Source organism: Impatiens glandulifera, chromosome 7 (assembly GCF_907164915.1).
Source record: "Impatiens glandulifera chromosome 7, dImpGla2.1, whole genome shotgun sequence".
NCBI lineage: Eukaryota > Viridiplantae > Streptophyta > Magnoliopsida > Ericales > Balsaminaceae > Impatiens > Impatiens glandulifera.
This window is the reverse complement of record NC_061868.1, coordinates 21,798,356-21,813,051: the sequence shown is the minus strand read 5'-3', so window position 1 is coordinate 21,813,051 and position 14,696 is coordinate 21,798,356.

The following is a 14,696-nucleotide window of genomic DNA, read 5'->3' as shown; positions in this document are numbered from 1 at the left end:
ATTTCTATTTCAGCTTAAAGCAACACACAACGTTTGATTTGGATGAGGTTTATGAGGAGTCGGTTAGAAAGGAGAAATGGACCGGTTCGGTTTGGAGTAAGTGATAGATCGGTTTAGAGTGAGTAAGCCGGAAATAAAGAAAATAACACAAGACGAGATTTTTTATGGATGTTCGGATCAAACTCTCCTACGTCATCCCTTCTTCTCAAATAATGAGAAGGATTTTCACTAACTTGAATGTTACTACGCTCACACAATGTCGAACGAGCCTTAATCACTACTCGTCGGTTAAACCACTCACTCTAATGTAATACAATAACTCAATATAACAACAACGCTTTCAAGAATTTCAACTACTATTTAGAGTCGAAGTGAGATTTCCTTTTACTGTTGGATGTTCAATTCTTTCTCTTATAAGATTCAGAACCGTGTTTAATGAAGACCCTTCGTCTTCCTTTTATAGTGAAGGATATCCTAACGGTCATCTTTTTCTCTCTCCGTTGGATTGGTCATTTGAAGCCACGCTGATTCAAAGATGTTGCGTGCACGTTTAATCTTTTTAGTACTTGGCAAACATGCGTGCACCGGTCAGGTTCTGATGACGTGAGCGACTTGCATTTTGGACACATGGAAAACATGCACGCTCCGGCCGCCTGATTCAGATTTTGCTTCGGATCTTGGATAATCAGATCATCATTGTTTTTATGGCATTCTTCTGATCCGGATCTTATCTTCTTGTATATTTCTGAGAAATCTCTATTTCGTCATGTTACGTCATCTTCTCGGTTTCATCATTATTCAAAGTTTCCCATTGATCTTTTCGTAAATATGAGCCGTCTGGATTGGAATGTTATTGCTGGCCGGTTCGGTTAGAATATGAAAGTCGGTTCCTCTTGATCATGACTTGATCATTTGGAGTCGGATTACTGTGGTACGTGCTTCAACCGGTCTAATGCGACTTTGATCTGTACCTGCACATGGAAATTGAGATTAATTAAGTTTTCTGGCCGGTTTAAAATTAACTTACTTAATTTTTTTAACATATTTACGCTATCAACGATAGATAAAGCGTAAGCGAGAATGTGAGAATGTTGGTTTAAGTAACTCAAAAATTGGTGTGAAAACATAAGGGTTCATCAACAGAGGGTGAGTCAAGGCCTAAAATTATTCCAAAAGGCATAATCGAATGTTCGAATGTATCCTTTAAGACCGAGGGGTTCTTCAACGGAGAGTGAATTAGATCATGCCGAAAAGCATAGTTAGATATTAATGAATGTATCCTTAAAAACCATAAGGTTCGACCACAAAGAGTGAGTTAAAGCCTAAAATTATGCTAAAAGGCGTAATCAAACAAAAGAGAGAATATTGACCTAATTAACACAAATGTTAGTGTTAAAATTTAAGGGTTCATCCACGGAGGGTGAGTTATGGCCTATATAATGTCGAAAGGTGTAAACAAATGTTTAAAAATATATCCTTGAAGACAACAATATTCGTCCACTAAGGGTGAGTTAGGGTCTAAAATAAAATGCGTAATCAAACATTTAAGAATATCATCCTTGAAGATAATGTATGGTGGGAACTGAGAATGGTAAGAGATTCATCCACGGAGGACGAGTCAAGGTCTAAGATAATGCCTAAAGTCATAGTCAAATGTATGTCAAAAGGCATAATCAAATGTTTAAGAGTGTCATCCTTGAAGATAATATATGGTGGGAATTAATAATGGTGAGGGAGAATAGTGAGGGGTATTGGTGAAGGGGAATGGTGAGGGGTTCATCCATGAAGGGCGAGTCAGAGTCTAAGATCATGTCAAAAGGTGTAGTTGAATGTTTAAGGATGTATCCTTTAAGACAACAAGATTCGTCCATGGAGGGTGAATTATGGCCTAAAATAATGCCAAAATGTGTGTAATTGAACTTTTAAGAATGTCATCCTTGAAGATAATGTATGGTGGGAATTGAGAATAGTGAGGGGTTCATCCATGGAGGGTGTTTAGAGACCTAAGATAATGTTGAAAGGCTTAGTTGAATGTATTTTTGAAGACTGCAATGTTCATCCATGAAGGGTGAGTTAGAGGTTAATATCATGTCGGAAGGCGTAGTCAAATATTTAAGAATGTATCGTTGAAGACTACAAGGTTCGTTCATAGTGGGTTATTCAAGGCCTAAAATCATGCCAAAAGGCATAATCGAATGTTGAAGAACGTCATCCTTAAAAGATAATGTATGGTGGGAATTGAGAGTGGTGAGGAAATCAAATGTTTAAGAATGTCATTTTGAAGATAATATATATTGTGGAATTGAGAATGGAGAGGATTAATGTGCATCATTGAAAGATAATGTATGGTGTTATACATGAGTGTCAATTTTAGAGATTAATAATGCTCTTTTTTTTACTAATTGTGTTTCAAACAACTGAATTACAGAACAAACAGAACAATAAACAATTGAATTACAAATAAGTCATAAAACAAGAACTATTTGAACCTTCATTTCCTTATAATGATTTTATAGGGAATATTCCACCTTTGACTGAGCTTCCAACTGTCTTCATTAATCCGAATTCCCCTCCATGTATGCATGAGAGCGTTGCCATCAGAAATAATATTATCCCAAACTTTTCCTTCCGTTCTTTTATTTGTGATATGAATTCTTGTATTTTATTCTCTCCGGATATTGTAGACTAGGGCTCCAAAGAAGCATTTGAAAATATTCACATAGAAGTTTTCGCCCTTATTCTTTTTCTTTACAAGCTCTATGATTTCGTTCCATGTACCTGAAAAGTTAATACTATTAATATTCTGAGCAAAATTGATCCACAAGTTGGATACAAACACACACTCCCCAAACAGATAGTCAATACTTTCCTCTTTTATTGTGCAAATTGGGCAAATGACGTCTGAAATATTTATATACTTCTTAATTACGTCTCTTATCGCCAATATTTTTCTGAATGTCAGCCAAATGATGAATTAGTGTTGAGGTATAATTGATTTAAAGTAAGTGTAAATTAAAGTTTGACTCATATTTTCTTTAAACACATCATTTTATATGTTAAACAAAAATCATAATAAAACAAATTAAAACAAATATAACATCCAACAATACTAATCAATTCATACAATGTCTTAGAAATTATTTCCTCAGTAAATTATACAAAGTCTTTGTTTATAATTCATTTGGAATATTTCATAACCCGCTAAAATAATTATTTATATACCGTCACATTAACTTCTCAAAAACATTTTACAAGAATAAAAATTATACACTCTTAGATTAATTATTTTATTATAAAATGACAAATTGTAAACATTAAAATAATATAATGACTATAATTCTTTTTATCTTAATTAAATTAGCACACAACATTGTAAGAGCTACCCCTTCTCAGTGTACAAGATCTAATTTTCAAATCTAAGTTCGTTTCTCTCAAGCTTATATGCTATCAGTGCAAGAAGATGGTGAGAATTCAGGAAAATCAGAAGATATAGAAAAGAAAGTGATAGTAAATCTTTGATATCTTCGTTGACTTCTTCAACAAGTTCTTTGAGAGAAGAAGGAGTTTAACACAACAAAACAATGGTCAATAAAAAACTGTACGATAACAATATTTTTACTATTCAAAACTCAGATAATCCAGGAATATCATATGCACGACAATATTCATTAAAATTAACTATATCAGTTGGAGTAGTTGTATTGTTTATCCTTAGAAGTAAAACATAAATTAAGGTTAGTAGATGTGTCATGTATTTATCCAACATAAGCAACTAAGTTTGATCGATGGAAAAAAGTGGTATGCTTAGTTCGATCATGGATCCTTAATGCAGTTTTAGAAGAGATAAAGACCAACTAGTCACAAACTATTACAACACTTGATTTGTGGGTTGATATCAAATTACAATATCAAGAAATTAATGATAAGCAAGCATTCCAACTCCAAAAGGCGATAAACAATCAACGACAAGGTAGTCTTACACTTGAAAACTATTTTTCCAACATCAAGAAACTGTGGGATAAACTATTAGTCTTAGAATTATTAGCAAGTTTAGATTGCGACCCAAGAACTGATTGTTGTTGCAGAATGACAAAACTAACTATACAATTGGACATGAAAAATGAACTTACTTAGTTCTTTATGGGTTTGAATGAATATTACGACCATGCGAGGCAACACATCTTTCTTATGGATCCTAAGTCAAGTATTAATCAAGTATATGTTATGTTACTTATTATTGAAAGACAAAGAGAAGTTCAATCTCGCAGGAACAATGAAACTGCGAATTTTTCTATGTTTATGAAAGACAATTTTGAACAATATATAGAGCAAAACATTGGAAATAATAACAGGAGTAAAGGAGGAGGAAGACAATTTGCTAGAAAAGAAGGAAACAGAGGGTTTACTTCTATAGATTTATATTGTATTAACTACAAGAAAAATGGGCACAATCATGTTTCAAGATAATTGGACACCTCGACTGGTGGAAGGAAAATGAAGAACAAAAATGAAGAATTCAATCAACCTTTCTAATACGCTTTTCTCCTACTATGAAGATCACCCACAATCTTCATTTATGTCCTCTAGAAAACTCAACAAAATGAGATGAGATAATTGTTGTCTTTAATGAGATGATAAAGAATTACTTTGGTGCGTCACACTAAAACACGATCGACACGAACGAAACAAAGGAAAGAATGACACGATCGACATGGTATCAAGGGCGAGGATTCGCTTGTTGTGGTCACGGTTGCTAGTCGCTTAGGGTCGTTTGTCAAATCAAGAACATGCACACGATCGACACAATCGGTACGAACGACACGGTATGGACTCTAATAACTAGGTCGGTCATTCATCTATAAATTTTGGTTGGAAGGTTAGGGTTTCTAGTTTACCCTATTTTGTAATAGTTAGGGTTTCTTGTGTACCCTTTTTTGTTATTGCTCTACTTTGTTGTTGTGTTCTTTCTTCATTAAAATGTGAATAAAGAAAAACAATAAGAATAAGGTAGTCAAAAAAATTGTGATGAAAGATTTGAGGGAGACAACTGAAAAGGAAATTGATAGGATTCCTAAACAAATTATCCCGGAAAAACAAGAATGCAGCAAGGTAAGGAATCAATTACTGTTAAAAATTCTGAATAAAATGTAGTAGGAAAATAGGGGAAAATGAAGGAATATGAAAGGTTGTATAATGAAAGAGAAAACCTCTTTGGGCTTAAAAATTAAATCATAAAACTAATGATGCATGTAAAGAATGGTGTTAGGATCGGTGCTAACAATAGAGACTAGGGTCTGACTATTGATAAAAACTTATGATAAACAATTCGATAATAATTATGTGAATGATTAATATATATTTCTATTCTTCACAAATACTTCGAATTCTTAAAACGGTTTCAAGTCCGGAAGTGTTCATCGGATTTGAAGCTTTGAACCTATGGAAGATGAATGACAGAAAGTAAAGAACACAGGGAGATGTTTTTAGATGTTCGGAGCAAACTCACCTACGTCACTCCTACTTCCACAACCGGAAGGATATCTACTAAATATTTTGAATCAGATACAGATTACTAATCAAGCTAACTCTCTGTTAAACAGAACAACCTCTGTTCAACTTACAATATTCTCAACAATATTCTCACAGCTAGACAGTAAGTGAATCTTTCTCTCTTGAACTTGAAGAATGATAGAAATCGGTAAGAGCAAGAGTAAGCTTGTGAATTCAATAAACTAGCAAGATTGTAAGCAAGTGATATGAGTAACAAGTGATTCGTCCATTGTCCTTGAGCATCTATTTGTAGTAGAAGGACACCAACGGTCGAATCTTCTTCATGGACACGTGGCAAGTGTCCATTGGAAGGCCTCCCATAATATCATAAATTAGCAAACTCTAAGCAAATGGATCGTGGCCGTACCGAACTAGTAGTGCGCCGAATATCCTCCTAATATTATCTTGAACTGGACAAACCGTTGGAAGGACATTTGCGTACGTGGCGTTCATTCATTTGATACAATTAACTAGCTTGTCAGACTGCATACAAGTGAGTGGAGCAAGAGTAGTAGACAACAAGCGGATCGTGGTTAGACGTATGGATCGTGGTCAGACGGCTGCTGAAGCAAGGCATTAGACGTGCTCCATTAGACTAAGTCTGATAGGATCAGCTTAATCAATAGAGACAGGGGTCTAGCGATTGATGAAGGCTTTTGAAAAAAGCGGTTTGAAAGAAATCTTGTTAGGGATTTAATTCACATTCTATTCTACGCAAACCCTTGTAAACACTTGAAACAGAATCAAGTGCGAAATGTTTACTTAGGTTTGAAGCTTAAGATGAAGAATGAGAAGATGACAGAAATGAACAACACAACAGTTTGTTTATGGATGTTCAAAACAAACTCTCCTACGTCACCCCTTCTTCCAACCACCGGAAGGATTCTCTATAATATGATTTGAATCAAATACAGTTTGCACACGCTTAACTCACTATTGAACAGAACACAGTCTCTTCAACTTATACAATGACGAATATCACTCAGCTAATGAATGCTTTTGATTCTAACTCTCTCTTGATCAACACACAGTATACTCAAGAAAGCAGTTCACAGTATGAATATTCGAAAGCTTGATTTCAGGGATTCTTCTCAGAATGCGAATGATAAATTGAATGCTCGAGTTGTCGCGCTTCTTCCGTTGTCCTTAAGAATCTTTAAATATGAGCAGGTACCAACGATCGAATATTCATAATGATACGTGGCACTCTTCCATTGGAACGCCTCCATAGTACACAACAGACTCTGAATACAAGGATCGTGGCCGTACACAACAGGTAGTGCGCCGAATATTCTTCAGAGATTTACCTGCAAAACAAGTAGTGGGAAGGATATTCGCTTACATGTCATTTGTTGATTGGTTGCATCGGGCTGTCGTACTGATCTTCACTAGAAAGTGGAGCAGGAGTAGCGTACAGCTGTAGCACGTGGGTAGGGGGTGCTAGCTTCAAGCAACTGCTTAAGTAAAGCATTAGACGTATTTCAATTAGACGACCTCGTCTAATGAAATCAAACGTCCCTGTCTAATAACAAAATCCATTAGACCACCTGGTCTAATGGGATTAGACTTCACGTCTAATTACAATCACTTCAGACTAATCTGAAGGAGTTAGACTGCATGTCTAACCTTCACCAGTTAGACTGCACGTCTAACTTTCTCTTTCTATTAGACTACACGTCTAACTCCATGAGTTAGACTGCACGCCTAATTACTGTTCCACTTCAGACTAGTCTTAAGGAATTAGACTACACGTCTAACTTTCACAATCTGTTTGACTTGCACGTCTAACTCCACGAGTTAGACTATAAGTCTAATTACGGGTCCATTAGACTGCACGTCTAACTCCACGAGTTAGACTGCACATCTAATTACGAGTCCATTAAACTGCACATCTAACTCCATGAGTTAGACTGCACGTCTAATTACGATTCCATTAGACTGCTCGTCTAACTCCATGAGCATGTCTAATTACATATTCATTAAACTGCACGTCTAACTCTACGAGTTAGACTGCACGTCTAATTAATGATCCATTAGACTACACGTTTAACTCCACGAGTTAGACTGTACGTCTAATTCTGAATTCATTAGACTGTACGTCTAATTCCACGAGTTAGACTGCACGTCTAATTACGCGTCCATTAGACTGCACATCTAACTCCATGTGATACACTGCACGTCTAATTACGATTCAATTAGACTGCACGTCTAATTACGGATTCATTATACTACACGTCTAACTCCATGAGTTAGACTGCACGTCTAATTTCTCCAGTTAGACTGCACGTCTAACACCATGTATCTAATACCAAATCGGTCTAATGAGCCTCATTAGAACCAAGTCTTCTGAAATCTGATAAATATGACTTCGATACACCTGCATCAAAGACAATTAGACGCATATATAATCCATTCATCATTTTATCATCAAAATTCCAATAGTCAAACTATTTCAACACTTAGTCGAAATAATTTGACCCAACAAAGTCTAAGGGAGTTAGACTTCCTCATCTAAATGCGCATCCCATTAGACCAAGTGTAATAGATTTAGACGTCATCATCTAACAACGCATCCCATTAGACCAAGTCTAATGGAGTAAGACGTAATCATCTAACTACACATCCCATTAGACCACCAAGTCTAATGGAGTTAGATGTCCTCGTCTAACTACGTATCCTATTAAACCAATAAGTCTAATGGAAATAGACGTCCTCGTCTAACTATGCATCCCATTAGACCACCAAGTCTAATGGAGTTAGACGTCCTCGTCTAACTACGCATCCCATTAGACCACCAACTCTAATGGAGTTAGACATCCTCGTCTAACTACGTATCCCATTATACCAAGTCTAATGGAGTTAGACGTCCTTGTCTAACTACGCATCCCATTAGACCACCAAGTCTAATGGAGTTTGAAAGGATCAGTGACACCAATAGAGACAGGGGTCTAGCTATTGATGACAACTTCGTGCAAAAACAGTTTGATAGAAATCCTGTTAGGGATTTAAATCACTTTCTATTCTTCACAAACCCTTGCAAACTCTTGAACGATTCAAGTGCATAAACATTTGCTAAGGTTGAAAATAAGAACCGATGAAGGAGAAGATGACAAAATATAAATGACACAAAGAGAAGTTAATGGATGTTCGGAGCAAAACTCTCCTACGTCACCCCTTCTTCCAACATCTAGAAGGATTCACTATACTTTTCTTAGAATAAAATACATTTGCAAGCCTAGCTCACTGTTGAACAGAACAAACTCTATTCAACTTACAGTATATTGAAGAGTATCAATCAGCTAGACAATACTTTGATTCTATCTCTCTCTTGATGTACAAACACAGTAAAACAAGAAAGCAATTCGTGAGATTGTAAGTTTAACAAGCAAGTTTTCGTATCAAGTGTCTGGCCGACCATTCGTCCGCTGTCCTTGAGGATCCTTAAATAGAGAGTAGGTACCAACGGTCGAATCTTCTATAATGACACATGGCGAATATCCATTGGAGAGTCTCCATAGTACACAGGTACAACAGACACTAAGCACCATGATCGTGGCCGTACCTATCTGTTAGTGTGCCGAATATTCTTCTAGGATTTTCCTACAAGAAACAAGTAGTAGGAAGAATATTACTTACGTGGCATTGATTCATTGAATATAATTGGTTGTCGTACTGATCTGCACGAATAAGTGGAGCATGAGTAGTGTACAACTAGGTAATCGTGGGTAGACGTATTCTAGCTTCAAGCAACTGCTGAAGCAAGGCATTAGACGTGCTCCAATTAGACTGACAAGTCTAATGAAGTTAGACGCCTCCGTCTAATAGCAGAATCCATTAGACCACCGAGTCTAATAGAGTTAGACGACACATCTAACTAAGAGTCCCTTGAGACTAATCTGAAGGAGTTAAACTACACATCTAACCTTCAACTGTTAGACTGCACGTCTAACTTTACCTGTTAGACTGCACGTCTAACTACGTCTATTAGACTGCACGTCTAACTACGCATCTGTTAGACTGCACATCTAACTACGCATCTGTTAGACTGCACGTCTAACTACACATCTATTAGTCTGTACGTCTAACTACGCATATGTTAGACTGCACGTCTAACTACGTATCTGTTAGACTGTACGTCTAAGTACGTATCTATTAGACTGCACGTCTAACTACGTATCTGTTAGATTGCACATCTAACTATAAATATTAGACTGCACGTCTAACTATGTATATGTTAAACTTCACGTCTAACTATGTATCTGTTAGACTGCACGTCTAACCACGTATCTGTTAGACTGCACGTCTAACCACGCATTTGTTAGACTGCACGTCTAACCACGCATCTATTAGACTACACGTCTAACTACGTATCTGTTAGACTGTATGTCTAACTACGTATCTATTAGAATGCACGTCTAACTACGAATCTGTTAGACTGCACATCTATCTACGTATCTGTTAGACTGCACATCTAACTACGTATCCGTTAAACTGCACGTCCAAATACGTATTTGTTAGACTGCATGTCTAACTACGTATCTGTTAGACTACACGTCTAACTACGTATCTGTTAGACTGCACGTCTAACTACGTATCTGTTAGACTGCACGTCTAACTATGCATCTATTAGACAACACGTCTAACTACGTATCTATTATATTGCATGTCTAACTATGTATCTGTTAGATTGCACGTCTAACTACGTATTTTTTAGACTGCACGTTTAACTAGGCCTATTAGACTGCACGTCTAACTACGTATTTGTTAGACTGCACATCTAACTACGCATATGTTAGACTGCACGTCTAACTACGTATCTGTTAGACTGCACGTCTAACTACGTATCTTTTAGACTGCACGTCTAACTACGTATCTGTTAGACTACACGTCTAACTACGTATTTGTTAGACTGTACGTCTAACTACGTTTAAATCAATGCGTCTAATAGCTAGTAAGTCTAATGAACCCCATTCAGACTTAGTTTAATTTAGCACGTTTTTTGATACACTTGCACAAAATAAATTAGTTGGCTTAATTTCCTTCTTATTCAAGTTTTATACAAAATCTTCATCAAAATTCCGTTAGTCAAAATGATTTGACCCTCAGTCAAAATAATTTGATCCAACAATTTCCCCCTTTTTGATGATGATGTTAAAACTTTGCATAATTAAAAGATTAGAATATTCGATAATGCAGTAGATGGCAATAAACTGTTCATATTTCGTAGCACATAGAAGCATAAATTGAAACGTCAGGAACATTTTTTAAAAATACAGAAACACATTTCAAAAACATCAACATGTTTTTCTTCCTAAAAACATCAAAAGATTTTCCTTTTCCCCTAAGTCTAATGCTAATCTTTTTTCTTTTCTTTTCCCCTTTTTTAACATTATTTAGGAAGGGAATCTACGACCGATTCTAGAGCTAAGGTTAAAGCCGAGTTATAGGTTTCCCAGATTCATTTCTTTGACCTAAGCCTACCCACCCGAAGAACATAGTCGAGAACCCTTGGACCATTCAAGACTTTAGATGGATTGGCCTGAAACCCATGACCAGGTTTAGTAAGGAGACAACAAAGGAATGCGCAAAGGGGAGCATTGTATCCGAAGATCTTCTTTCGAGAGAAAATCATTTTAACCAGATTGTTGAAGAGGAATTTCGAATGATTGCCACCATTATTTCAAAGAATTTCGTACAATAGATGTAGGAAGAGTCCTTCGCAAGAATGGATTTGGAGATGATGTTGTTGAGTAGGGCAAACTCAACCTTCAGACAGTTACTCTTTCCGTGAGGCTCAACCGGAAAGTGTTGCCCTTCGAAGACTTGATCTAAGAAGACGAGCATCATTTCAGACAGAATTTCATTGGAAGAAGAAGGAAACTCATGGATCCCTTCGGTGGTAAGTCTGAAGAACATGCCGAATGTTTCTTCAGAGAAATAAATATTCTTTCCAAGTACATTTGCACGAATGTATTGGTTGTGGTAAAATCCAGCGGTTTCAAAGAATTCATGAACTGCTTGTTCGTGAAAGATGTAGTGAGGACGAAGAAATTTCTTAAGCCTAGAGGCTTTCAAGGATTCAAACATTTGAACCATTTCTAAAATCATTAGAGTTGAAACAGATTTGAAATCTATTACAGAGATTACAGAGAGATAGGAGTCATTTTAGCAAGATGAACACAGGATCTTGGCGATTCGAATTCTAGAGAGAGAATCAAGGATTCATGGGTACTCAACCATTTGAGTGACACCATTCATTAAATACAAGAGAGCTAACGTGTGACTTTTAAATTTAATGATTATACCAACCGTCAAAAGTTTCAGAAACCTATTCCCAAGGGACACAACTATCAATTAATATTAATCATGAAAATGCACTATTAATGTTAGACGTATAGAGGAAAGTTATCAGAAATTTTAGTCACTCTTTAAACATTAAGAGACACTATCTTCAATCTATTTGAGAAGTGACTAGTTTATTTTGGCGGAAAAAGTACATAGATAGATACAGTGATAGAGGACATCTGTCCCACTAGCCAGAAGATGAAAAGTTTAAGTACACAAATAGTTAGATGTTTAAACTACTTTCCACATTCTTCACTTCTAATTGGGAAATACGTCTACTAGATGTTAACGTCTAATCACCCTTGTCTTATAGACGATCACAAGTCTATTAGACTTAGAACGTCTAATTTCGCATAAACACCACGTCTTAGACGTGTGTTCGGTTAGACGCTTGCTTCCAATTGCTCTTGTCTTATAGAAGTCTAACGTCTATTAGACGCATACGTCTAACCGCACAGGTTAATTGACCAAGACATGAATCCCCAAAAGAAGATAAAAATTGCTTGAGCAAACATACGTCTAAGTAGTTATGCACATAATAAAATCAATCAAGATCAACAAGTCCTAAAATATTTCTATAATGAGAAAACTTAGTCTCGGGTAAAGGCTTTGTGAAGTTGTCTGTAGTTTGTTGATCTATTGGGATGTATTCAAGACGAATATGCTTCTGATTGACATGCTCTCGGATGAAATGATGTCTGATTTCAATGTGCATTATCCGAGAGTGCAGATCTGGATTATAGGTGATTGCGATAGAACTTGTGTTGTCGTAGAAATATGGAGATTCTTCAGCCTCAATCCCATAATCCCTAAGCTGTTGTTGAACCCACAAGAGCTGAGAACAATAACTACCAGCAATATATAACAGCACCTAGAGAGAGAAATTTTCTCTGGAGATTTTTTTTCTCACATCGGGCACGTCCGGCACATCAACGCCGCCAGAGCTTTTGACGTCGGAATGATCTCAAATTTCTCCAGCAGGTGCGTCTCTTTCCCCCTACAATCTGACCAAAGGAATTTCAATTTGAACGGAGGAATCGGGAGAAATCACGATTATAGTTTCTAGATCGGATATTTAGGTCGTTTTCGGCACAATCAGCACAATCGGCAGGTGCGGCACATTCGGCACGATCGGCACGAACAACACAAACGACACGGATTCTTGCCGCGACCGCGCTTCTACATCGGAAGTCGGCCTCCATCCTCCAGCACCTTCGATCGATTATCGTGCGCCCTCTGGAACGTGTTCTGTTGTGCAAGGAATGGTCGCGGTCATCTTCTCTTACCGTTGACCGGAGCTTTTCGTCAAACCCCCTTCTGTAGAGACTTGACGTCGAATCGGCGTCGGTCGCCCTCCTCTTCTCACTTTTCGTTTACAGGTTAGTTCGGACTTCGGTCGGGACATCAAACCATACGGCGAAGCGCGGGTAGGTCTCCATTGAACTTCTTTCTCGCCGTTTGAATCAAGTGTTCGGTCTGGAGGAAGCTTTCGTAGCTACAGACCGTTCCAAAATTGCTTAAACCCTTTCTTGTTTGAGCAATTATTATCAAGCCCCTGTTCCGGTGCGATTGGTTTCCAATCGTGCTGTTTGCGCCCACCCTTTGCTGCAGAATTCCAACCTTTGTGGCTCCTTTAAAGATTAGGCAGTTTGTGCTTGATATTTCCAATGACTGGTACGCGCCCGTCTAGTGTAGTTACTCGGGCAAGGGCGTCCTTCAAGTCCGCCCTGATGATCCTAAGAAGGTGCTGAAGGGGCCGTCGACAAGCAGCAAGGCTAGGTCTGATAGACGAACTCGCAGGTCTCTTAACAATCCCAAGAAGCAGAAGCTAGAAATCATGGATGAAGTCCTAAACAACGGAGAAGATGCGCCTATTGATTCTATACCAAATACATCATCAGGTATGAGTTCTTTTCCACATGCCGATGCATTACATGAGAATAGTTCTATTGAGGATTCATACTGTAACAATATGCATGTTCATAATAGAAATGATAGGATTGAATTGATAGGAAAAGACAGTACTGCATATAGAAATGATAGGACTTTAATTCCAGAAAATTCTGTTGTTACTGGACTTGCTGCACATAATGGACCGTTAGAGTCGCTGGTTGGTACCCTAGACCTGACCGGTCATTCTGTTGGGAAATTGGATTCGAAATCTTGTCTTGCTGAAATTGATGACAATCGGGTCGCTTGTGCTGAAGATTCGGTCTCAATATTGGAGATAATCTGTCAAAAAGGCTCTAAGGTAATGCAGGAAAATGACATAAATTGTACAGGTTTATTGGGTCCTATTGAAAGCTTAAAATTGGGGTCTGTTTCTAAATCGGGTGAAAACATTATCCTGAGATTTATGTCTGTTTTGAATGATCCTACTGAAGTTGGTACTGGTGTTCCTATTGAGGTAAGTATGACAGAGCTGAATAAGACTGTTAATCGAGAATTAATAGGTTCAAAGAATATTACAAGGTCGGTGTCAGTTTCAGAAGCAGGAAAACAGACAGTTTGGGTAATTCAGGTGCAGAGAAAGATCAAAAAACAAATTTTACCGGTCCTGCTAAAGAGGATGCTAAAATGGGCAAAATAGGTCATTTTGAAATTGCCTCTACAGGGTTGGAGATATCAGCTGCTCAAAGTCCATTAGGTCCAAAAAAGGATATAATTTCAGAGTCTTGTTCTGCAATGGGAAATCTTGCAAATCTAAAAGTCTCGGGTTCCATTAATGATCAGAATGCCAAGTCTACCTGTCCTGCTAAGGATCAAATGGAAAGTCAGATATGCAGACTATGTACTAGGCT